Raw genomic sequence first — 26,406 nt, 5'->3', positions numbered from 1 at the left:
AGAGACTTTACCAGATGCAGGAAATGAAGATGAAGGCAACTCTGGAAGGATGAAAAGAAGGGAGAGCAAGCACTGTACCTACTCTCTGCTATCTAAGAGGGCTGGTCTCATAACTAAAATATCCAGTCCCTGAGATCTTGTGTGCAACCATCAGAAATAGTTCAGGACACCAAATTGCACAGAGAAGATTCAGATGAGGAGAAACAAGAACTCTGTGGGAAAACTGTTGGAGACAGTGGCACGGTTGTCTTAAAAGGTGATGTCTGTCCCATGGAGGGACACAAGAGCGAGGACAGCACGGTTCTAATGGCCAGGGCGTGTCCTCTTATTCCATGTGACAGTGGCTAGCTGAGTTGCTAGGGTATGTTTTTGAAATATACCCTTTGAAATATGTTGATTATTCTGGACATCTGTAAGGTGGGAAATTTGAATAAAAAGACTTCTGTCATTATTGGCTTTTATGGCTATGATTTTTTTCAGTTATTTTTATAAATCATGTGAAGGTAAAATAAATGATCATTTCAGCCATTAATTCTGTTCTGCACAGATTGCTGTTCAAATAAAACATTGTCTGATATGTCTGCCTGTATTGTTTTGTTTGGGGGTCACTGAAGAGGGAAAATCGGCCAAATTGATTAGGGTGTCATATAAAAGCAGAGAGTAGGTCCGGGTAGATCTTATGAGTGTGTGCAGGAAAAGGCTTCATTATAGAATGCTAAATTTAATGTGAGATGAGAGAATCTTTTACTCCCCACCTCCTGCATTTGAAACACAAAGGATTGTACCCTTGGGCTGGTTCCTAGTCCTTAAGTGGAAGCCTAACTGGGCACTTTTTTTCTGGAGGATTGTTCCCTAAATCCTGGTAAGCTTTAGAAAATAGGCAATGGAATCTTTGTTGCACTAAGGTAAAGTCATTACAAAGAAAAAAAAAAAGAAGAGGAAGAAGAAGAAAGTAAAGGTGGTGAAATGGCTTGAGGAGGCAAAATGAAAAACAGAGATGTCAGTCAAAGTGGAAAAAGAGAAATAACTTTCTCTCACTTTAGGGATAGGTCTTATTGATAGGCTTAGAGCAGTGATTCTCCACTGGGGGCAGTTTTGCCCCCTAGGGGATACTAGCAATATCTGGAGACATTTTTGGTTGTCACAACTTTGGGGGAGAGGTACCGCTGGTGTCTTGTGGGCCAGGCCGGGGATGCTGCGAACATTCTACAATAAACTGGACAGCCTCCTGCAGTTATCCAGCCCAAATGTCAGTAATGCTTAATTTGAGAAACCTGATTTTCAACAAGATGTGCTTAACATTAAAAGCAACCCCTTTTAGGATACTTTCAAATATTCCTATTGGAAGTCCATCTCGAAAATCAAGAGTAGTTTATAAGAGACTTTCTTTGCAAAATGGTCCCACGTTCAAAAACACTTGTTTTAAGGAAATTAAAGAGGCTTCCTTTTGGCAGAACTGTTTTTCAGCCTTTAAAAAACAAAAAACAAAAAACCCTAAGACATATTGAGAATGTCTAAAAGGTGAATTATATGCATGTGTGCATGAGAACTAAGTAAACATTGTTTGATAAAACCAAATCAAAAATATTCTGCTGTACTAATTTCACTGAACTTGTTTGGTAATTGCTTTTTAAAAGAGAGAATCTTATTTTTTAATTAAAATGAATTTAGTTAAAATTATAACTTGTAAGTTCTTTATCAAGTGAGGGATTGAACAATCAGAGAAAAATGTTAGGCAAATATTAATTTGAAGCCCCCAACAAATTCCAAAAGGAAACCTTAGTGTTTATAGGTATCTGCATAGAAAGGTAAGAATGTCGTATAATTTTCTCATACTGTATTTAATTTCCATTTGAAATCGACAGCATGGAGTGTATTGAGAAGCATCAAGCCTTTTGATTCTGGAGCACAATGCATTGACTAGAAAGGAGGAACAATACCTTACACTCATAAATGTAATAAGATACTGTTCTAATATCCCCTGCATACAGGAACTCAGAGCACTTATTAGGTAAAAGACTTGTCATTAGCACAATGAGGCCTAGTGAAACTAAAATTTCGTCATTGTTTCTACCTCCTCTTCCGTCCCACCATTCCACCCATTTTCGTTATTAGTTTGTTTCAGAATTCATTCTGAAGGTATCATCATTTGGGTTGCTTACTTCCTTTCTTGTTCTAATAACCATTCCATTCACCCTTACCTATTACTGTCCCTCAGGGGTCTGTGTTGCAGCAGACTTGATACTCCTGCTAAGACTCTGGGGAACCCAGCAACCCCCCCCCCCGCTCCGCCCTTTCTCCTGTGTGTACAAACACAAACAGCTCTTTTCTGCTTCTAGGTGGAATGAGGATTTGTGCCTGTCTTGGAAAAAGGCAGTGGGGATAGCCTTTGTTTTTCACAAAGGCAACCTCAGTTTCTCTGCTTGTATATTTACTGAATTGGTTTGTTCAATTGCATATTCTTGCTATTAGAGAGACTTCATCTTTCCCAAGGGAATAGTGAAAGAACTGGGGAAAACATGACTTCAGTGTAAGCAATGCTGGTATTGATAGAATGCAGCTGTCATTTTACTATGTGAAAACCCAATAAATATGATTTGAACCAATGATAATCAGATTTGTAAATTCCATAAGCATTTGTAAACTCAACAGTAGCAGGTTCTGTTTTAGACACTGGGACTCTTACACTTGCAATACCCAGATAAATCTCTCAAAGTGTATCTGTACAAAGAAACTTAAGATGGGTATTCATTTTCATTGAATTTGGAGCAATTATAGAGATATTTTCTGATTCTTGAAAAGACTTCAGAACACAGTTGGTGAGATGCAGAAGGCAGAAGAAATCATTAAGGGGAAAACAGTTCCATGGATTTCTGTACAGCCTAGACAAGGAGGGAATGAGAAATTTGAGGTGAAAGGGATCAGTTCTTGTCTCTCTTTTCCTTTCCTTAGCAAATGGTTATTGATTTTGACATCTGAGCAAGGAGAGGTGGTTTCCTTCCCTGCAGATACTTGTTGAATGGATGTGTGCCCTTTTGCACTTCTGATAGCCACAGTGGTAGAAGACAATGGGCTGGCTGGCACTGGTAGTTAGAGGAAGCAGAATTTCAAATCAGTTCTGTTTTAATGGTGTTTTCAGCAAAGGTTCTAACCACACACTTTCAAAGACCGAGCATTCTATGTCACTATTTTGAGGAGATTAATAGAAAGACTACAGACCTGAGCATTTTTGTTATTTTGGGTACTAGGCAATACCTGTGCTATTTGGAGAAACCATATTTATTTGGGGGAAAAGGAAATATTGATAAGACGGCAGCTCCTTTTACCTAAAAACAAACTTTCTGCTTACTCTGGCATGTCAATTATTGTCCCAGCTGGAAGGAGGGTCATGTGAGAATTTTATCCAACACCTTATGTTGCTCTTGCTGAATTCAGGAGCAACCACACACATAGAGAGCAAGATTTTGAAATTTATGCTGTAGCCACGGCAAAGAGAATATCTTTTTTGCAATTTCATTTTATCTTATAATTGTTGAAGATAAGTAATAGCAATGCAGGAAAAAGGCAACCTTGTTTGTGGAAGGTTTTACTTTTGTTTACAAATGCTTATTCATCTTAAGAAACAAATAGCCTGGAACATTTTCCCAGGCTTTCAGCCTTCTTTATAAATAGTGTGTCTCTTCTGTCTCTGGAATATTCATTATGTGATGTCGTTTGGAATCTGAATCCTGGGCTCAGATGGCTGATACGGTTCCTTCTAATTTTGTGATTTAGAATTGTCTATCCTCCTAAAGAAGGTAAAAGAGACAAGCTGTTTGTCATTGGGGGCACAGTAAAAGGTGCAGGCTGTAGTCTGTTTTACAGAATTACATGCATGTTGCTTGACCTTGGTCTGGGACCCCACTGACCAAAACACTGAACTCAGCCTTCTGGATTATGAAGCCTGATTTTCACAATTTGGATTTGAGCAACAGTGTTTTGACCAGGTTTGACAATCAACTGATGTGTTTGGAAAAGACTGACTGATGAGCCAGAATACTAACCACCCATTTACAAGGAAAGAGGCACAGACATTTAGGGAGGATCAAGAGCTTTGCAGTCAAACCTGGCACTCCTGCTTAGTAGCTTGTGACTTTAGATGAGCTTAACTTTATGGAACTTTATTTCCTCATCTTTAAAATGAAGATAATTATGAAGTGATTTGCGCGAGGTCAGTAGTCACTCTGCATCATTTCAGCTTAGTTTACAGTTTTCAAAATCTCCATCCAAACCTTCTGCTTCTTATGAGCATGCTTATTTTCTTGGTTAAATTCATGTTTCTTTTATTTATTTAAAAATTCTCAAGAACCTATATTTAGCTCAAGAAATTCTCCTTTCGGTTGTTAGATTCTGGGTCTTCTAGAGCCAAAAAAAGGGTAACTGATGGGTCTCAATTATGTTCAATTCATGTATTGACCTAAATTGTCAAAAAGATTAAGCGCCTTTTTATTTTTTCCTAATTGGGATGAACATAAATAGAGCTTTAGGTAAAGATGTCTAAAACCAAACAATACCATATGCATAATGTCTTTCAACTAGGATGTATTTTTTGATGATCAGACAATTGAAGATTGGCCCTTGTTGATAAGTCTGTTATTAAGTTAATAGATGTTTTTATACCAGTTCAGTGGTGTTGCTAATATGGTTTATTGAAGCATTTCAGATTCAATAAAAATCTGAAAACCTGCTGTGTGTTGTCCATTGTAAAATAAATAATGTATGTATTCTTATTTGTAATTTATGGTGACTGATCTGCATATGATCAATTGGAATAATGAAAGACTTAAAGTTGGAAACCAGAACAGATGGGAACTTTGAAAGAACATTCCCTTTAGCATCACACAAGTTTCTATTCAAATCTCTATTCCTCAGTTACTAACTACAAAAATACTGGGCAGATTACTTTCTACCTTACTACTTTTTGAGAATCATATCAATTCCCGTGATGATTCGGTGAGATAAGCAAGGAAAGATGCTAGCATGATGTCTGGCACCCTCTTTGTCCTTGTACTCTGCTAATTCCACCACACTTCAGCTGTGCCCTTGCAAGTGATCATTTATGCTTGAATTAGTTCCAACTGTTTTACTCTCAGGAATCAAAAAGCCTGATCTCAAGTTTCTTGAGGGAAAAAAAGAGAGACATGATTAATGACTGTGTGAGTGAGTGGAGTCGGGGGCTCTGTGTGACTCTAGGCGGGACCTGATTCAGGGCTCACACCATGTGACCAGTTGCACTGCAGTTTCCCTTGCAATTTGGTAGCTCCTCTTCCTAAGTCTTGGGTATGTCCTTGAGAGGCTTACTCTTCAGGGTTCTAAGATGGCTGCCAGAAGCTTTCAGAGCTTCTTGTTCCCAGGTTCAAACCTAGTGAAGAGGACAGTCTCTTCCCATGCTTTTTACAGAGGAAAGAGGAAGCTGCTCTTCCTAGAAATTCTAGCAAATATCCCTGGTCAGGTCAAGAGCCCTCCACCAGTCATAGTGGCCAGAAAGGTGGAATATATTGGTTGAGGAAGTATGTTTTCCCATAGAAAATTGAGGGATTGCTGTTTGTATGCTGATTGTATGCTAGCACAATAAGAAGCCACCACAGCATTTTTGTTACTTTTTGGCCCCAAAGAAAAATGTCAGAGTCATGATTTTATTTCATCTGGGTCATAGTTAAAGTCTAGAGGATTCTTTCTGTACCATTACTGAATATGTGTTTCTAGTGATTGATCTGAATTTTCAAGATTAATGACACCAGTGCACATTAGCTCTCTTCCTTCAACCTACATCATTAGACTGGCTGGGTACACACTAGAATTTATGTTTTGCTACAAACAACTGTTTGTTCAAGGAACAAATTAATGTTTTTCTTACATTAGATACTAGGTAGTAGAATCACTGTTTTCTGATAAAAGTCAGGAGAAGCTGTCATCATATAAATTGTTAATCTAACATCCAGTGATGTATTCCTTTGTTCCTGGGTTGCCTTACTAGCCTCTGATCCTTCATCTACATACCAAATTACACTTTACAGGAAGGCTACTAAGATTTATGCAGCAAACAAGTCTTAGTCTCTACAAACATGGGCAACTAAAAAAAATTCCAGAAAGGTTAACTTGTTAAATGTTTGTATATTAAAAAAAAAAAAAAAAAAAAAAAAAAAGATTCTACATCATCCAATAGGGCTGTTGAATACAGTCTCTTAAATGCACTCATTTTCTAAGATAAAATGTGATCTTACTTTCTGAATTAATATATTCACACACTAAGGATGTTCTCTCTCATTTATTTTTCACCCTTTGCATAGATCACAGTCACTGGATGTCATACATCACTTATTAAGCAGAAGAATATTAACAGCCATGATAAATGGCTTTGAGTGAAAAATATTTTCTTCTGTTTTCATTCATCCAAATGTTTTAGTCACATAAATAAATGTAAGTGCCTTATTTTAAAATGTCTTAAAATGGGAAAATAAAATCACATATCTGCATTTTTAAAGTTAGTAGCTTTCGGGCTACTATAAAATGTAGTCTACTTGTGGTAAGTATGTCAGTGTAGCAATTGGTTTTTCCATATGTAGTTTCCAACATGGGAGGTGGGGGAGATACTCTAGCACAATGCAGTTAAAAACTTAAAAACCACAGAAATGAACTAAACTTTCCTTATCTGTTACATCTATTTAGGTTCTTAAGTTCTTAAGAAAACCAAAGAAGTTGAAAGGTGTTCTTTCACATGACTAAAGTATCATTGAAGTGAGATTTTTACCTCTTTGCCGGCATGTTTTTAAATTTCAAATCAGCAGTCACATTGGTGGGTGTATAACAGAGAAAGCATAAAGTCATGTGAATGTTTCAGATACAGTTTTTAATTATCTGAAATATGAAATGAACAACTAAGAAGAAAAAATTACCATTCTGGCATGATAAAAATATTCTGTAATTTTAAGAAATACGTAGAGATCATTTTAACATAGCTTTTAAGGCACAGATGTTGATTATATAATATATTAAGAGTTTTGTGTTTGAGTATCATGCACACATTATGTTTGTCCCTACACATTATAGGTAAAGTTTTCTTTGGTATTGCAGTTCTTAAATTTTTTTTGCTGTCTAATGGGACTGAAAATAAAAGGTTGTTAGTAGCTTAGTTAGGAACTATGCACTTTTTAAAAGTGTTCCATCAACTGCCTCTTCTGACTGAAGCACAGAGATTTGCAAAAACAGTAATAGATACATTATAGATAACTATACATAGAAAAGCTCTGAGCTAATCATTTAGATTATTTTGTGGAAGAGAATGGAGTAAGGCTGAAATTTCACTGGAACCTACTAATAGTGGTAAGTCCAAATGAGGTAAATCTTAAAACAAAACAGAACAAAACTAAAAGTCACAATGTTGTAACTTACCGGAGTTCCTTCACTGACTTAAATAGAAGTGTATTATATTCAGATTAAGCAGAAAGGAATCCATTGGATGATTATGGAGGAGTTCATGGAGTTGAAGGAAATTCTGAAGAGCAAGACCTTGGACAGGATAATATCCCAGTGCGGGAATGGATCAGCTCTAGCTGTTTTCCATCATTGTGTCACTGTCCTCAAGACTCCTCATTTAGAAAGGACAGAGAGAGAGAGAGAGAGAGAGAGAGAGAGAGAGGGAGACAGAGTTTGGGGGAAGAATGGGCTATTTTGAACCAATAGTCCTAAAGCATAATCTATAATCTGTTACTACTGGAAGAGGGGAATAAATGATAATGTCCCTGCAGGCACATTAGACTGATGTCCATTCAGGATGCAGAAACTTGCTTTAGTGATCATGAATTACTGGAAAGAGAGAAGGAAAACCAAAACCCTTGAGTGTATTATCTCAACAATGTCTATATGGTAAACAAATACTGTTTTCATTTCCTAAAGCTTCATAAACTACCACAAACTGGGTAGCTTAAAACAACAGAAATGTGTTCTCTCACAGTTCTAGATGCTAGAAGTCTAAAGTTAAGGTGTTGGTATGGCCATTCAGGCTTTGGAGGCTGAATGGGGAGAATCTGCTTCTTGCCTTTCCCTTAGCTTCTAGCTTTGCTGACAGTCCCCAGCATTTGTTGGTTTATAGACTCATCATGCCACCAGTCTCCATCTCCATCATCTCATGACCTTCTCCCCTGTGTCTCTGACTCAGATTCATAGAGACAAAAAGTAAAATGGTTGTTGCAAGAGGGTGGGGGATGGGGGCGTAGGGAGTCATTGTTTAATGGGTACAGAGTTTCAGCTTTGAAAGGTGACAAGACTACTGGATGGTGGTGATAGTTGCACAACGGTGTGAATTACTGGATGCCACTGAAATGTACACTTAAAAATGGTTCACATGGTGTATGTAATGTCATGTGTATTTTACCACAATTAAAAAAAATAAATATGTAAAAAGTGAAGAAGAAGACATTAGTGACAATTTTCAATTCTTAAAAATCAAGTGAGGGCCAGTAGGATAGTTGAGAGTAACTGGGAGTCTCAGACACAAGGGAAATCTGTGCTTATCCATGAGTTCTTTCCCAGGGACCTTTACTTAGTACTTATCAGAAACTTTGGGGACAGAGAAGTTGACCAGAGAAAGCCCCGTTTGGTTCCACAGGTGTGCAGGTACTGAGACTCTGCCCTTAGGAACAGGCACAAAATCCCATGTACCACCCCAGATATTTCTCTCATGTGAAAAGCCTTATACAACTAGGGGAAAGGCAGAAACTATAGAGCCCAGGGTTCTGCGCTTATCCAAAACAGAGGTCTGCAAGACATACAGAGCATATTTTGGTGCCACATGAAGAGGGAGGGGCAGAAAAGTTGAGGAAAAGCCAGCCCAAGGCCCAGGTCCATAGGGCCTAAGACTAAGGTTGGACCCAGAGAACTCAAAAGTTTACAGCAGTTGCGTTCATAATTGCCCCAAATTGGAAATAACCCAGATGTCTATCAGTTGAGGAATGGATAAACAAATTATAGTCATGGATTCCACAGAATAGAATTTTACTTGGCAATAGAAAGGAACAGAGGGAATTTTACAGACCGTACCACTGTATCAGTGATCACTGAGGATAATCACTGGGGCAGGAGCCATGAAAATTTCATGAAAACGTTCGGAAAATGTAAATGTTTGGAAGTAGATTAAGACAGTTATATGCCGGGCGTAGTGGCTCACGCCTGTAATCCCAGCACTTTGGGAGGCCGAAGTGGGTGGAACAGGAGTCAGGAGTTCAAGACCAGCCTGGCCAAGATGGTGAAACCCCGTCTTTACTAAAAATACAAAAATTAGCCAGGTGCAGTGGCGCACGCCTGTTGTCCCAGCTACACAGGAGGCTGAGGCAGGAGAATCGCTTGAACCTGGGAGGTGGAGGTTGCAGTGAGCAGACATCGCACCACTATACTCTAGCCTGGGTGACAGAGCAAGACTCCATCTCAAAAAAAAAAAAAAGATAGTTATATAGAAAGCAGGAGTACTTAGAAGGACTGATTATAAGGGGAGAATATAAGGCCGGGAATGAGCGACCATAATTTTTCAGTAAGGAAAATATCCTATATACTATCTGAATTTTTTTCATTATAATACATAAAATACTACTGATTTATATGCTATATTCTATTTTTAAAACTCAAACCCATTTATCAATATATATGCAACTTTCCCCCACCCCAGACTTATGTCAAGTTAATCATGGAGTCTCCAAGTTTAAATGATTTTAAAAATTAATCTAAAATCTTTCTAAAATAGGCGTTTTTAACCTGTAGCTCACTGACATGGATAGAATTCAGTTAATTCACAAACCTGGACAGAGAAAATGACATCTTTATTGTTACTGATCTCTAATTGAAATTTGGCATTTTCATTAATTATGGGTGTGTGTCACAAAGCACATTAAGAAATTAGCAGTACCTGTCACTTTGTCACCAGTGGAAGTCACAGAGAATATATCACATTACAATTGTTTGCAGATATTTTGAAAAATCATTTATGCTCATCACAACTTTGAAAATATGATTATTAGACCTACTGTTAGAACTTTTTATTTCAAGTATAGTTGACTCAAACAATAGGAGAGTTAGTGGTGCTGACCTGCCACACAGTTGAAAATCCACATATAACATTTGACCCCTCAAAAACTTAACTACTAATAGCCTACTGTTGACCAGAAGTCTTACCAATAACATAGTTGATTGTGTGTGTTATACATATTATATACTGTATTCTTATAATAAACTAGAGAAAAGAAAATGCTATTAAGAAAATCATAAGGAAGAGAACATATGTTTATACATTAAGTGGAAGTGAATAATCATAAAGGTCTTTATCCTTATCCTCTTCACATTGAATAGGCTGAGAAGGAGGAGAAAGAAGAAGGACTTATCTTGCTTTCTTGGGGTGGCAGAGATGGAAGAAAATTCACTTATACATGGGCCCATACAGTTCAAACCTGTGTTGTTCAAGGGTCAACTGTATTAATAAAGAAACACATAGACTGTGTCAGAATTTCATTCTTTTAAAATTTGATAACTTTTTCATTGCATTTAGTTTCATTTGAAATCCTATGTATCTCACTTTTAGAATGTATTATAGGTTTTACAGACTCCCAGAGGGATTCATAGAACCAAAAAAGATAAAGAACCAAAATCTTTCTTTGACTCCTCCCAGTAGTAAGTTCTATTCATTGTGAACACTGGCTTGGTCCAGAAAGCCAGAACTATTGAAGGTGTTCTGATCACACTTGTGCTTGATCTGCCAGATGTCAGCTATGCAATTCCATAGGAAACACTGGTTCTAGCAGGTTTCACGCCATTTGCTGAGTGGGCACGTTTCTGAGCATCTGTAGATTCTCTGTGGGCTTTCTAAAGGGCTTTTCCTATGTGGAGCCAACGCAGTCTTAGAATTCTAAGTGCTGTGTACAACCCATTGTAACATTTCCTATCAGGAGGCCTAGGTTTTAGACCATCCCATATGCATGACTCTGGATCCCTGGAACCCCAGATGGGGAGAGGCCACTCTGAGTCTATTGGATTCAATCTTATGTGTTTGTGAATTCCAGAGGACTGATGTCAAAGTTCCAGGCCCATAGATCAACGATATTTTTGTAAGTTTTAATGTAGTTCCCTGGTAGGCTGGGTATGACTTAAATGAACATATCACCCTTGACAAGATCTATACTCTTACCTTTTAAACTTTATTTATTCTAAGGGCTGTTATGCCAAAGCATATCATTTAAGTGACTTAAATATCAGTGGAGGTAGTAGTCAAAGGGCATCCCCCTGAGGAGTAGGAGAATCGCTTCCCCATGAGTCATATTTACAATTAGATACATACCCATTTTACAGCTAAACTTTCTATTTTAATAAAGCTCATTTCATTTTCGACTCCCTGACAGGAAGTTTTGCCTCTTTTAGAGTAAAATCTGCTTTAATTTCACTTGTGTCATTGACCTAACTGAGGTCAATGAAACCTCACAGTTATTTAGGAATTTCCTGAAGTTACTAAAATGCTCTTACTGTGGCCTTCCTGATGTATTCAAGGAATGCTAATCATAGTGACATCTGCCAAATCAAAATATATTTACTGGGAAACAGCAGTTTTAGTTTGCAGGGAACTTTTTTCTTTTTTAACTCTTTGAACAGCGTCTTCCCAAATGCACAGAACATTTTTCTAACAAATGCTGGGGATCCAAGTATGTGCCAGGCACTCAGCTGAACACAGGATACGATAAGGGGTAAAGCGAACATGGCCCATGCTTTCATGGAGCTCATAGTATAAGGTGTGTGCTGGGGAGAGGATGTCAATTAGACTACCTGGGAGGTGCTCTGAAGGCCAAGTAGAGGGAGCCAGGAGGTTACGCTGCACGGGAATGGAGGGGCTGCCTAGGTTGAAGGCCAATTGGAGCTGGGGGCAGGAGTAGAGAGGTGTTCCAGGCAGAGGAAATAGGTTGGCACATAGGAGAACACAAAAGATGGTCACAGTGTCTGGGGCAAGGTGAGTGTGGGACCAGATGGAGGTGGAGAGGTAAGCCAGTGCCAGATAATCCAGAGTCCTCTTGGTGAGGCTAAGGATTTTGGTCTTTGAAGCAGGGGGTGACATGATCCACCATCCTTTATTGGAACAGACATAATGATATCTATTTTCCAAGAGAACAGATAGTATTTGGCAAAATCAGCATGCCTAGCAACTTAAAATAAAAGCCTTCTATTTAAACATAATGGACATGATCCATATACCGTAATACACATACAACATTACAAATGTGCCTTCACCTCTGGACCGCAAGCTTTCAGTTTCAGTGCTAGCATTAAATTACTTAGGTTCTCTGGGGTTCTGAAGGGAGGGAATTCTAAACCACTTGCCTTTGTCATTTGCCTTTGAAGAATTGTTTGTAAAGTTTCCATTATAAAAAGCTATTAACATTAACTTCAATCTTTTTTTTTTTTTTTAAAGGCTGTTAAAATTATTCAACTGTTTGCTTGCTATTGCCATAGCTTACTTGTTTATTTGAACTTTATTATAAAGGGCTGGAGGTATTGTTACTGTAATTGAATTGAATTGACTAGCAAAACAGTCCCTTATAGGGATGGTAATCTCTAGTACATTTGAAGTTTTATATAGATATGTATTTTTGTTTTTTAAATTATACTTTAAGTTCTAGGGTACATGTGCACAACGTGCAGGTTTGTTACATATGTATACATGTGCCATGTTGGTGTGCTGCACCCATTAACTCATCATTTACATTAGGTATTTCTCCTAATGCTATCCCTCGTGCCTCCCCCCACCCCACTACAGGCCCGGTGTGTGATGTTCTAGAAAATTTTGAGTCTCCCATTTGATTAGCAAACATGAGCCAAAGTCATACTAAACAATCATGTACATGCCCCTGTCAGCTACTCCTCTGAATTAAAAGTCCTTGCAATCTTTAGATCATTTGAGTAAGAATATAAAATGCAGTTTTCATTTCATGTGTATATTTTTTTAAATGGGAAAATTTTGTCTGCAGACTAATTGGGCACCATTAACTACCAGTGGGAGTTAATTACTTGCCAGCTCATTATATTATTCTCATGGAAACTCAGAGTTTGTTTGTGGATATTTTGGAGCATTGGACAGTAACAAGTGTCCTTCCGTTTAATGCTGCCACCCTGGGTCTGTGTGTCTGCATATGTACAATTTCTGAAACGTTTCACGTGAAGCAAAGACAGCTTGTGCTGAAACAGCTGGCCTCCACCTGCACTTGGGAGGCTCATTATTAGTCCCCAGGTACTTATTATCTAGTAAGCAGAAGACGTAAGAAGTTGCATATTGATTCTGCATCGTGAGGCACTTTCAAAGGCCCCTTAGACAAGGATATTCAGAGATGACTAGAGCAGTTGCAGAGAATTATTTTTCCGTGTGTGTGACAACTTTATACATGATGTCCACAAGAGCCTCAGAGTCTGACTACTATTAGAGGACCTTGTTCTCTAGCAGGTTCTGTTTTTGAGACTGTACTTCTGTGAACGTGCATCTTTATGCAGCTTTCCTTTGTGGACTATCCCTCCTTCTGGGAATGTGTGTCTTTAATCTATGCAACGTTCCTTTGTGGACTGCCCTCACCCGGTAACCGACTTTTTCAGTCCTGTGGTAGATGTGGGGCTAATTGACACTTTTGCTCCTGTTCCCCTAGGGGCAAGCATGTGAACTATCCAGCCAAATAACTTTCACTTCTAGTCACAGTGAGTTGCTCAAGGATGGATTCATGATCTAAGCTGGTAAAATGATGACCATATTCCCTAGGATTTTGACAGAATGCTAAAAACATGCTGTTTTTCTTATGGAGGTAGTTACAATGCTCTTAGGATTCTTGCCTAGTGCAGCTGATGCCCATCTTTGTTATCCAGTGGAGGAAGCCTGCCTGAAAGTGAAATTAGTCAAAACAAAACAAAAAGTGAAAAACTACATCTAGCCCATTAATCCCACTACACCTGCAGCCAATATGATTCCTGAATATTTCAGCTGCATTAACCCATTTTTCACTTCTATTTAAGCTAATTTAAGTTAGGTTTTTTTAAATGAAAAGAATTAAAACATAAATGCTACTTAAACTGTCCCTACGCTGACTGAGGTGGAAGCAAGAAGGGAGAGTCTGAAGATATCATCTGGTATAGATGTAAAAATTTCTGTTGCCCTGAGACAAAAAGAGTTTGTAAGAGAGACCAAAGAAGGTGGTAACTTTTCTGTCCTGTTTCCATTTTCTTTAAGTAGCACTGGATGTTTTAACAAAAGCTTTTTACATTCCGAGGTTATAGAATCCCAGTTTTTCTCATATACAGAAATAAGAGACTTTGTGTTGCTATGTATTACAGAAACAAACATAAATGAGCTGGATGAATCCTAGTTACAGCTTTGCCATTTGAAATCCATGGATACATTTATTTCTCATGCATTTCCTTTTAGCATGAGGTATTCTAAGGTCTATTGTTCAATGAATAAGGTATTACAACTCCAGTAATGGTCTGTAACATGAATAACAAGATTAGAGGGAACAAGCAGTAAAAATAATAAAAGACAAATTATCTTGTCGATTCTCTATTTCTAGTAACTCAGCAATAAAAGCCATTTATGTTCTCATTTGGACGTTAAATAGCTAGAAAATATGAGTCAGTCATTTTGGATGCAAAATTCTGCCGCAGCTTCATTCCATTTGGTATCGTAGGTATCAGTTTCTTACAGACATTTCCTTCTAACAACAGGAAAGAAAAGATACCCAATACAGTAATAAAAATGAGTATTTCAAAAGTCCTGTAGACTTAAAGTGGAAAGCAGAAAAACAGAGGAACTAAAATGACATTTCTGGTATAAGTTTATGCTAGAGGCTTATTTTTCCTGATTTCTTTATGAAAAGACATGTGAAACATGTATAAATTAGGATTGTTCATGGCTAAAAGGAGGTCAGGGGTATTGGAGGTATTATTAAGATTCACTTTATCTTACATTGCTACTTGTCCTGTGGATAATAATTTCTGCTAAGAAGGGTTATAAGATAAGCTTTTTAACTAAAAATAGAACATGGTTACTAAGCTATAAGAAGAGATAATCTGCGTATTTTTTCAGTGACCAGAAAACATTGTCTTCCAAGGTGCAGTCTGACTGGCCTCCAAGTATGTTATGAAATACCTTGGTTGGCTTACTTCTAATTAGAGGGAAAAGTGCAATAAACACCAATTTCCCACATGGCATCATAGAATGTACGAAGTAAGGTGTTCATTATCCCTTATGATACTGCAATAGGAAAAATAGGTTTCTCCTTCCCAGGTAATTTAATGGGAATAACATCCCATTTCAAAAAAAAAAATTCTGTACAAAAGAAAGTAGCATGAGCATAATGAAACTCTGCTGTATTTAGTGAACCAATGGCTTAATAAACTATTGCCTTGGTGACAAAAAAAAAGTTCTGACATTTGTATCTATAAGAAATTTTTCTGGTAAGCAAAATTAGCATTCACATTTAAATTTGGTGTTTGCTTCCAATACTTGATTTGTTATTAGTTCCTGTTTCTACAAACCTATATAGCTAACAGAGCAGAGCTCCTCTGAGCTGTTCCAGCCAGATGGAACATTTCATAGTCTCACATGGGAAGTGGCTGGAATCCAAACTTCTGTGCAGTGGAGTTTCCTGTGTATTTGGATCTGTCTGTAAGTTCTTCTACCAAAAGGAGTGAGGTGTGAAGCATATCCTCTTGCCATGGCCACACTCATGCAGAATGCAGAGGCTGCTGGATGGGACCTACAGCTGCAGCCTGAAGACAGCTGGCCATGAAAACAGATGGGGTCCCTGGGCTATGAGAATTTAGTTCTGGCAGGTGAAGTGTATTGGAAAATGTGGGAGCCTCCTTAAATTCTGTGAAATTAAGAAAAGAGAGAGCTGGGCTTGCAGAAGTCCAAGTGTTACTCTGAATTCATGAGCACTGCACTTGGAACATTGCTGACAGCCTGAGCATTCTGTTATTTACAGTACAGACTCTGATGCAAGGAAGGGACTGTTCCAATGCAGAATAGCATGGACCACAGAGGAGCAACATCTGGGCAACAAAAGTAGAAGGAATGTCCAAATAATTTCTATAGCCTGTCTTGAATGTGGTTCTGACCAGAATTGATCAGAGTTGATTTAAGAACACCTCCCTTGACAACCTAAAAGCATATATATATATATAGAGAGAGAGAGAGAACGTATGTGTATATATATGTGTATATAAATATGTATATGTGTACATATATATAGTATATTCTTAAAATACTTGCATAATAAACTGTAAGTCATTTTCATTCTGAATTTCAGGGATTCACAGTTCGTTCATTCATTCATTCTTTCATTCAGCAAGTTTATTGATTGTGCACTCTTTGCTAAACATTGGGGAAAAAGTGGTGAATAACACCAGAGAAATCCTTCCTTTCACAGACTTTGCTTTCCAGTTTATAGTGACAATCATCCAAGAGACATACCTCAAAATAATAGGAGCCATCTATGACAAACTCACAGCCAGCATCATACTGAATGGGCAAAAGCTGGAAGAATTCCCCTCAAGAACTGAAATAAGACAAGGATGCCCACTCTAACCACTCCTATTCAACCTAGTACTGGAAGTCAACCAGACCAATCAGGCAAGAGGAAGAAATACAAAGCACCCAAATAGGAAAGTAAGTTATCAAGCCATCTCTCTTTGCTTCTATACCTAGAAAACTCCAAAGACTCTTCCAAAAGACTGCTCAAACTGATAAGCTATTTTAATAAGTTTTTGGCATACAAAATCAATGTACAAAAATCGGTAGCATTTGTATACACTAATAATGTCCAGGCTAAGAGTCAAAAAAAGATCACAATCCCATTTACAATAGCCACAAAGAAAGGAAATACTTAGGAATACAGCTAAACAAGGAGGTGGAAGACTTCTACAAGGAGAACTATAAAACACTGCTGGAAGAAATCAGAGATGATACAAATAAATAGAAAAATATTCAATGCTCATGGATTGGAAGAATCAATATTGTTAAAATGGCCATACAGTCTAAAGCAATTTATAGATTCAATGCTATTCCTATCAAAGCATCAATGTCATTCTTCCCAGAATTAGATCACACTACCCAATTTCAAACTATCCTACAAAGCTATAGTAACCAAAACAACATGGTTACTGGTACAGAGACAGACATATTTATATGGTTTGTCTATGTCCCCCCCACCCAAATCTCATCTTGATTGTAGTTCTCATAATCCCCATGTGTCATGGGAGTGACCCAGTGGGAAGTAATTGAATCATGGGGGCTGTTACCCCCATGCTGTTCTCATGATAGTGAGTGAGTTAGTTCCACCAGATCTGATGGTTTTATAAGGGACTTTCCCCTTTGCTTGGCACTTCTCCTTGCTACAGCCATGTGAAGAAGGACATGTTTACTTCCCCTTCCACCATGATTGTAAGTTTTCTGAGGCCTCCCCAGCCCTGCAGAAGTGTGAGTCAATTAAACCTCTTTCCTTTTTAAATTACCCAGTCTCAGGTATTTTTTCATAGCAATGTGAGAATGGAGTAATACACACATAGACGAATGGAACAGAGTAAAAATCTCAGAAATAAAGCCACACAATCTGATTTTCAACAAGGTTGGTAAAAACAAGCAATAGGGAAGGGACTCCCTATTCAATAAATGGTGCAGACATAACTGGCTAGCCATATGCAGAATAATGAAACTGGACCCTTATTTTCACCAAATACAATAATTAACTCAAGATGGATTAAAAATTTAAATGTAAGATCTCAAACTACAAAAATCCTAGAAGAAAACCTAGGAGATGCCCTTCTTGGCATTAGCTTTGGCAAAAAATGTTTGGCTAAGTCCCAAAAAGCAATTGCAACAAAACCAAAAATTGACAAGTAGGACCATTTTAAAGAGCTTTCTGCATAGCAAAATAAACTGTCAATAAAGTAAACAGGCAACCTATAGAGTGGGAGAAAATATTCACAAACTAAGCATCCAACAAAGGTCTAATGTCCAAAGTCTATAAGGAACTTAAATCAATAGCCAAAAAACAAATAAATAAACCCATTAAAAAATGGGCAAGGGACATTCACAGACACTTCTCAAAGGAAGACATACAAATGGCCAACACACATATGAAAAAATACTCATGATCACTAATCAGCATAGAAATAAATAATCAAAACCACAATAAGATACCACCTCCCCACCAGTCAGAATGGCTGTTATTAAAGTCAAAAAACAGACGACGCTGGTGAGGCTGCAGTGAAAAGGGAACGCTTATACATTGTTGGTGGGAATGTAAATTAGTTCAGTCATAGTGGGAAGCAGTTTGGAGATTTCTGAAATAACTTAAAACAGAGGTACCATTTGACTCACTAATACCATTGCTTGGTATATGTCCAAAGGAAAATAGGTCATTCTACCAAAAAGACACATGCACTCGTATATTCATTGCTGGGCTATTCACAGTAGCAAAGACATGGAATCAACTTAGGTACCCATTAATGGTGGATTGTATATAGAAATTATGGTATATATACATCAAGGAATACTATGCAGCCATAAGAAAATAATGGAATCATGTAGTTTACAGTAACATGGATGGAGATGGAAGCCATAATCCTAAGTGAATAAATGCAGAAGACCAAATACTGCATGTTTTCACTTATAAATTGGAGCTAAACATTGAGAATACATGACCCTAAACCTGGGAACAGGAGACACTGTAGACTACTGGCGGGGGAAGGAGAAAGGAAGATGTGACTCAAAAAACTACCTATTGGGTATTGTGCTCACTACATGGGTGCAACACACCCATGTAGTAAACTTGCATTTATACTCCAGTATCTAAAATAAAAGTAGAACAAAAAGTCTCAGTGGAAACCATTATAAATGCAAGATTTGTATTAGCATTAAATTGCATCATTCTTGGAAGTAAATATAAACAAACAGAACAAAAAAACAAGCACACACAGCAGTCTCCCACTTAACTGTAGTTTTCCTTTTCAAGGTTTCTGTTACCAGTGGTCAATCACAGTCTGAAAAATGGAAAATTCTAGAAATAAATTTCATAAGTTTTAAATTGCTTGTCATTCTGAGTAGCATACATGTATTAGTCCATTTTCACACTGCTGTGAAGAAATACCAGAGACTGGGTAATTTATAAAGAAAAGGAGGTTTAATAAACACAGTTTCACATGACTGGGGAGGCCTCACAATCATGGCAGAAGGCAAAAGGAGAAGCAAAAGCACGTTTTATGTGGTGGCAGGCAAGAGAGCATGTGCAGGGGACCTGCCCTTTATAAAACCATCAGATCTTGTGAGACTTATTCACTACCATGAGAACAGCAAGGGAAAAACCCGCCTCCATGATTCATTTACTGCCCCCAATGGGTCTCTCCCACAACACATGGGTATTATGGGAGCTACAATTCATGATGAGATTTGGATGGGGACGCAGCCAAACCATATCAACACATGATGAAATCTGCCATCTTGCTGTGGCCCAACTGGGATATGAATCATCCTTTTGTTCAGTGTATCCATGCTATAGATCCTGCCCACCCATAGCCTCAGTTATCGTAGCTATTGTTGCAGTACTGTAGTGCTTGTATTCAAGTCATCCTTATTTTACTATTCATAATGGCCCCAAAGCACAAGAGTAGTGATGCTGGAATTTGGATATGCCAAAGAGAAACTGGAAAGTGCTTCCTTTAAGTGAAAAGGTGAAAGTTCTCAACTTAATGAGGAAAGGGAAACTAATCACATGCTGAGGTTGCAAAAATCTACAGTAAGACTAGATCTAGCCAAGAAATTGTGGAGAAGGAAAACAAAATTTATGTTAGTTTTGCAGTTGCACCTCAGACTGCAAAAGTGACAGCCAGAGTGCGTGATGAGTGACTAGTTAAGATGGAAAAATCATTAAATTTGTGGGTGGAAACCATGAACAGAAACATGTTCTGATTGATGGCAATTGGGTTTGGTAATATCCTGGGTTTCAGGTATCTACTGGCAGGTCTTGGAATGTATTCCTCTGCAGATAAAGAGGGACTACATAAATAACATAAATAAGAGCTCTGAAGAAAACACTCTGACAATGTGATAAAGCATGACAAGCATGAGGGTTGGTAAGCGGTAACAGAAAAGAGAAGGAACATGAGGATTGACCTGAGAGTTGACCAATATTTAGAGGATAAGAAGACAGGGGGGCACCAGGCAAGGGAACTGAGAAGGAGCAGCCTGTGAGGTAGCGAGAATCAAGGAAGTAGTCCTAAGCAAATGTTTATGTCACTGAAGAATGTTAAGCCCAGGAGTGACCTGATCAAATGGATGCTTTCAGGAAGCTTCGACCTGGTTGCCAATGGGGCAGGACTAGAGCAGGGTAAGAGCAGAGGCAGAGAAACCATTTAATGGGCTGTTGCTGTGACGTGAGAAATAAGGACTGCCTGGACTATGATTGTAGCAGTAGATGTGATAAAGGTAGCTGGATCTGGGATATATTTCAAAGGTAATGTGCAAAAAATGGTAGTACACAGAAGATTTACTGATGGATTCAATATTGGATGTGAGGGAAAGAGAACTGGGCGATCTACTTTTAGATCAATTCTACAGAAAATACTTATCTGAAATTTTGCTATCTGGTCTGTAACAACATGAGAAGCTTGGGCCAAAATGTAAATCACTTTTTTTTTCCATTGCAAGATTCTTTCAAGGAAGGAAGTACATTGATTTACATTCTAGCACAGTCCCTTATCATGTCATAGACTGGAAGGCACTTCCAGACAGCCTCATACTCAGATCTTACATTGCAACATTGAATTAGATGAAGTCATCAGTGAAAGCCATTATTACCAAGTGGTTTATCCAGTCACATTCTTGAAAAATTGCTGATTTTTTCATTGTACGGGGTGTTGTGGTTGCCAACGTTACTTGGAACTACACACAGATAAGTTATAACATACTTTGTGGAGCAATGCCTTCTTAAACTTACGTGTCTTGGGTTATTTTGTGCTGCTATAACAGAATATCTGAGACTGGATAATTTATGAAGAACAGAAATTTATTCTCTCTCATGGTTCTTGGAGGCTGAAAAGTCCAAGATCAAGGCTTCAGCATCTGGTGAGGGCCTTTTTACTGTGTCCTCACATGGCAGAAGACAGAAGGACAAGAGAGGGACAAACTCTATGTCCTTACATGGCAAAAGGGCAAAAGACAGAACCCATTCCTCGAAGCCCTTTCATAGAGGCACTTATCCATTCGTGAGGGTGGAGCTTTCATGACCTAAACACTTCCCCAAACACCCTGCCTCCCAACACTTTTGTATTGAGGATGAAGCGAAGCTTCCAACAAATGAATTTTGGGGGACACATTCAGACCATAGCATTATGATTTCTAGATTTTCATATGGTCAGTTTGATTTTTTTTTTTTTTTTTTTTTTTTTTTGGTAAGTAGGCACATAGAATAAGCTGAGGAAAACATTTTTTTAAAAAAGTGAATTACTTTGTGTTTACGAAGTAGGGTCACAGGGTGTATTAGGCCATTCTTGCATTGCTATAAAGAGAGGCCAGGCACGATGGCTCACGCCTGTAGTCCCAGCACTTTGGGAGGCTGACGAGGTGGGCAGATCACAAGGTCAGGAGTTCGAAACCAGCTTGGCTAACATGGTGAAACCCCGTCTCTATTAAAGATATAAAAAATTAGCCGGGCTTGGTGGCATGTGCCTATAAATCCCAGCTACTTGGGAGGCTGAGGCAGGAGAATTGCTTGAACTTGGGAGGCAGATGTTGTGATGAGCCAAGATGCACCATTGCACTCCAACTTGGGTGACAGGGCAAGACTCTGTCTCAAAAAAAAAAAAAAAAAAAAAAAAAAAAAAGAAATACTTGAGACTGGGTAATTTATAACGGAAGAAGGTTAGCTGTCTCAGGGTTCTGCAGGCTTTACAGGAAGCATGGTGCTGGCCTCTTCTCAGCTTCTGGGGAGGACTCAGGAAGCTTACAATCATGGCAGAAGATGAAGGGGGAGTAAGCACATCACGTGGCAGATGCAGGGAGAGAGAGAGAGAGAGAGAGAGAGAGAGAGAGAAAGGTGCCACACACTTTTAGATAACCAAATGTCATCAGAACTCACTATCACAAAGACAGCACCAAGCCATGAAGGATGTACCTCCATGATCACCTCCCACCAGGCCCCACCTCCAGCATTGGGTATTACAATTCAACATGAGATTTGGGCAGGGACAAATAGCCAAACCATATTACAGGGCAACTCAAGCAAACCCTTACTTGTTCTTGAAAACTTAACTCATGGGCCACTTTTAGGAGGCCTTTTATATCTTTTAACCATTCTACATGTTTTTCCTTTGTGTTTTCACAACACATTGTGTATTTTACCATTATCATAGCATTATTATAAATCAAGAGTAGTTGAATTACTTTTACCTGCCTCCCCCTAAACTGGAGTAGAAGGAAGACTGTGTCTTATAACTTCAGTACCCAGTAGGATGTATAGAATATTGTAGATATTTAATTAAATCCTTATAAACCAAGTGGTGTGATCTTAATTTCAAGGAACAAAAGGATAATTGTGTACACTGGTGGGCATAATGGTTAGCACTTAGCTTTGAGGTAACTACCAGGCAAAGCCTTCATTAGGTTAATGACAATCCAAGGTAAATGATATCAGTTGCAACCTCAAATATAAGGATAAGAGGTTTTAGGATTTAAATGAGGATCACACATTGGACTTAACCATCTCTATTAAAAGAGAGCAACTGGCATGAGTGATAGTGCTTCAAAAATAAAGGACATTACTGTATATATTGTGTCTATATATACACATACATATACACTGTATATATGTCTATTGTTTATATGTGATGTATACATATTATAATGTGTACATATAATAACCTCATTGCCACTTGTTATACAACATGTTATGCATGACTCATTATATGCATAATTCATTATATAATGTTACCATAAGATTTGAGATGCTGGGATCTAGTAATTTTTTTTTTTTCTTATTTGCTTCTTTAGTATCAGCTGGAGTTCAGAAGTGGTATTTGGCAAAACCTCTGAGAATCTAGAGTTGATTATAGTTTACAAGCTGACCAGTTACCATCCGGTGCATCTAGGTTTGTTAACAAATCACAGTTTGTGAAGCTAAGGTGTTTTACATTCAAAAGATTTTTTGAGCATCTACCATGTGAAAAAGTACCAGGTGCCATTAAAGTGCTAGGCACTGTAGGGGAATAGAAAGATGAATTAGACATGCATCTTGTCCTTAGGGAAGAGTGAGATGAAATAACTGCCATTTCTTTGTTGCACATACCTCCACATACTCAAGGATAATGCAAACTGAACCTCTGTCCTGAAGAGTGAGTCACGCTTCCTTGGTGGAGATCTCAGAGCCTGGAAGTCTTCTAGCCTGACAGCGTCATGTCTGTTCTTCTCACTGATTGTTCCCAGAAGTGACTGCTTTCTTCAATTCTTGGAATAGTTCCTGTAGGTGTACCACTCATTAGGAAAGATCCCAACTGTGACAGCACTTTTCAAAGCCAGTGTTGTTTGAAGTCTCCTGCTGGTTGTCCCAGCCTGCAGTTCTTCGAGAGTCTCATGGGCTTATAATCAACTTGCATTGTACTCCAATCCCTTCTCATTTCCTTGTTTTGCCCTGAAGCAATCAATGTTTCTATCAACTTTCACTTAGCTACAGGTGAGTTCTCCAAAGATCTCTTTCTTACCCTGTCCCTAAAAGCAGGAGTAAAAAGAATTAGTGATCGCCCCAAGCTCTTTTAGGTAGTGATAATAATGATGATAATACTAATAATTATATCAGTAATATTTATTGAGGGCTAAAAATAGCTGAGTTCCCGTTCTAAGTGATTGGCAGATGTTTTCTCATTTGTTCCTTATAACTGTGGAAGGAAGATAGCATTATTATTACATTTTAAGATGAGTAACCTAGTTAAAGAGAAGTTAAGTTCTTGCCTATCACTTTCCTCATTTCTTAGCACCAACTATAAAACCAGTGCCATATTGAGTTCTGGTTTTCCCATAAGCTTCCTATGATTGACTGAACTCTAGTGATCACCTGTTTGTGTTGATGAATAGCAGTAAGGCCAGTGTACATATTAGGGACTAAATATCATCTCTGGCTGTCATGCTGTCCTTGGACAAACAGGGAATGTTTGTATGGTTCTTGAGCTTGTATCGAAGGCTGATGCAGGTTTAAGAGAGGAAAGATAACACTGGGACAAGAGTAGTCTCAGGCTATGACACCTAAGTCTTTGCCCATGCTCATATGAGTGTTTCTTATTTGTGGCTTATAATTTTCATGTATTTGTTTTGACCTGAATTGGTAACAGAGGCTGTATGAACATTGGTTTTCCTTGAAAAAGTTACTCTTCACCTCTAGGAGGAGTCCAAGCACACCCTAGAGCTGTGATGGTGACGCTACTCAACATTATCACTGCCATTTAGAAGCACTTAGGCCTGAAACTGCATGTGTTTCATGTGCATTATTTTACTTAATCCTCATAAAAAACCTCATGAGGTTGATTCCACTGTATTATGAACACAGTAATCTGCATATAGCAATCCATGTGGCTGATTACTCATTCCTTTATAAAATGACCTGAACCTCATGATTGGGAAGACATTAGATGAATGGACTCAGATTTTATTTTATTTTATTTTACTTTGTCTCTGATTATATAATTTTATTTTGTCTTATATCAGATATATTATTTTTTCTTGGATTAGATAATTTTCCTGAGGAGGAGGATCCTACCACTTATTAAATACAATATTGTGTCCCTTAATAATACGGAAGCATTCTGAGAAATGCATCTTTAGGTGACTTCATTGTTATGTGAACATCATAGAGTGTGCTTACGCAAACCTAGATAGTATAGCCCATAATACATCTTGGCTATATGGTATAGACTATTGTTCCTAGACTACAAATCTGTACAGTACATTACTGTACTGAATACTATAGGCAGTTGTAACACGATGGTATTTGTGTATCTAAATATTGTTAAACATAGAAAAGGTACGGTAAAAACACAGTATTATAACCTTATGGGACCACTGTCCTATATGCCATACATAGTTGACTAAAATGTCATCATGCCAGGTTTGACTGTGCCTGCTATTTGGGGAGCACTATCCTAGCTGTTTCCAAATACGTTCTTATTTCTACCAATCTTATTTAGTGTAAATATGGATTTAGAATGTATTTTCAAACATGCACAACTCTTTGCCTAAGAACACCTTGGGAAAGGAGTAGGGAGAAATCTATAAGATAAAGGAAATAAACAAAAAGTGGTGAGGGGACTTAATGAATATGGAGCAGATGTTTAACATGGAGAAGAGATCTTTGCCAGCAAGCTATTGCCCTGGCAGATACATAAAGGTTATCACTGTGGGAGGCAATGATCTGGCAACACACCAAATGTAAACCTTGCAAAGGAATATTGCAATAAAATTTGGTTGGTAGTCAACAACAATTTTTCTTATAATAAGTATGATATGTTTGCCTTCTCTATCAGATATGCTTCTGCTTATTTATGCATAACAAGTAGGGATGGGGGAAAAATACATCCTTACAATAGGAATCTGTATTAGTCTGTTCTTATGCTGCTAACAAAGACATACCCAAGACTGGGTAATTTATAAAGAAAAAGAGGTTTAATGGACTCACAGATCCACATTGCTAGAGAGGCCTCACAATCATGGCAGAAGGCAAAGGACGAGAAAAGGCAGATCTTACATGGAGGCAGGCAAGACAGTGTGTGCTGGGGAACTGCCCTTTATAAAACCATCAGATCTTCTGAGACTTATTCACCTAATCTATCAAGGTAACAGCACAGGAAACACCCGCCCCCATGATTCAGTTACCTCCCACGACATGTGGGGATTATGGGAGATACAACTCAAGATGAGATTTGGTTGGGGACCCAGCCAGATCCTATCAGAATCAATCATGATAATAAAGTCTCTGTCTCTATAATGCCAGTGTTTTCTGCAGTATTTTATGAAAGTGAGTGGAATGGAATAGAATGCAACAGAATAGAAAATATGCAAAGGTGGATACCCAGAGCCATCAATATTGACAGATGGAAGATGCACATAGCTGATTTGAGCTATAGTATCAAATAATACTTTTTTATTGTTAGAAAAACTTTCTGGAGGAAGAAACAAAACAAACAAACAAAAAAAACCAACAAACAAAAACACCCCAGAACAAAAGCAATTGTGTTTAATGGCAGAAGGGTAAAACCTTTACTGATCTGTCCAGATTGAAACACTTTCTTTTCTTTCCACTCCAGTGACCCTGAAAAACAAAA

At 38.1% G+C, this 26,406-nt stretch overlaps 1 long non-coding RNA gene across 2 annotated transcripts in view; it reads left to right on the top strand.

Moving 5' to 3' along the window:
- Nucleotides 1-26,406, top strand: part of LOC126961658 (uncharacterized) — a 28,527-nt gene extending 2,121 nt beyond the window's left edge. The window contains exons 2-3 of one of the 2 annotated variants that reach the window (XR_007728381.1): nt 1-6,459; nt 16,473-26,406. This is a non-coding gene — a long non-coding RNA (uncharacterized LOC126961658). The other variant, XR_007728380.1, reaches the window with a different exon arrangement.

The sequence above is a fragment of the Macaca thibetana genome, chromosome 8 (genome assembly GCF_024542745.1).
Source record: "Macaca thibetana thibetana isolate TM-01 chromosome 8, ASM2454274v1, whole genome shotgun sequence".
NCBI classification, from domain to species: domain Eukaryota; kingdom Metazoa; phylum Chordata; class Mammalia; order Primates; family Cercopithecidae; genus Macaca; species Macaca thibetana.
Note: the sequence above shows the minus strand (reverse complement) of the source record. Positions and strands in the feature narration are given on the sequence as shown.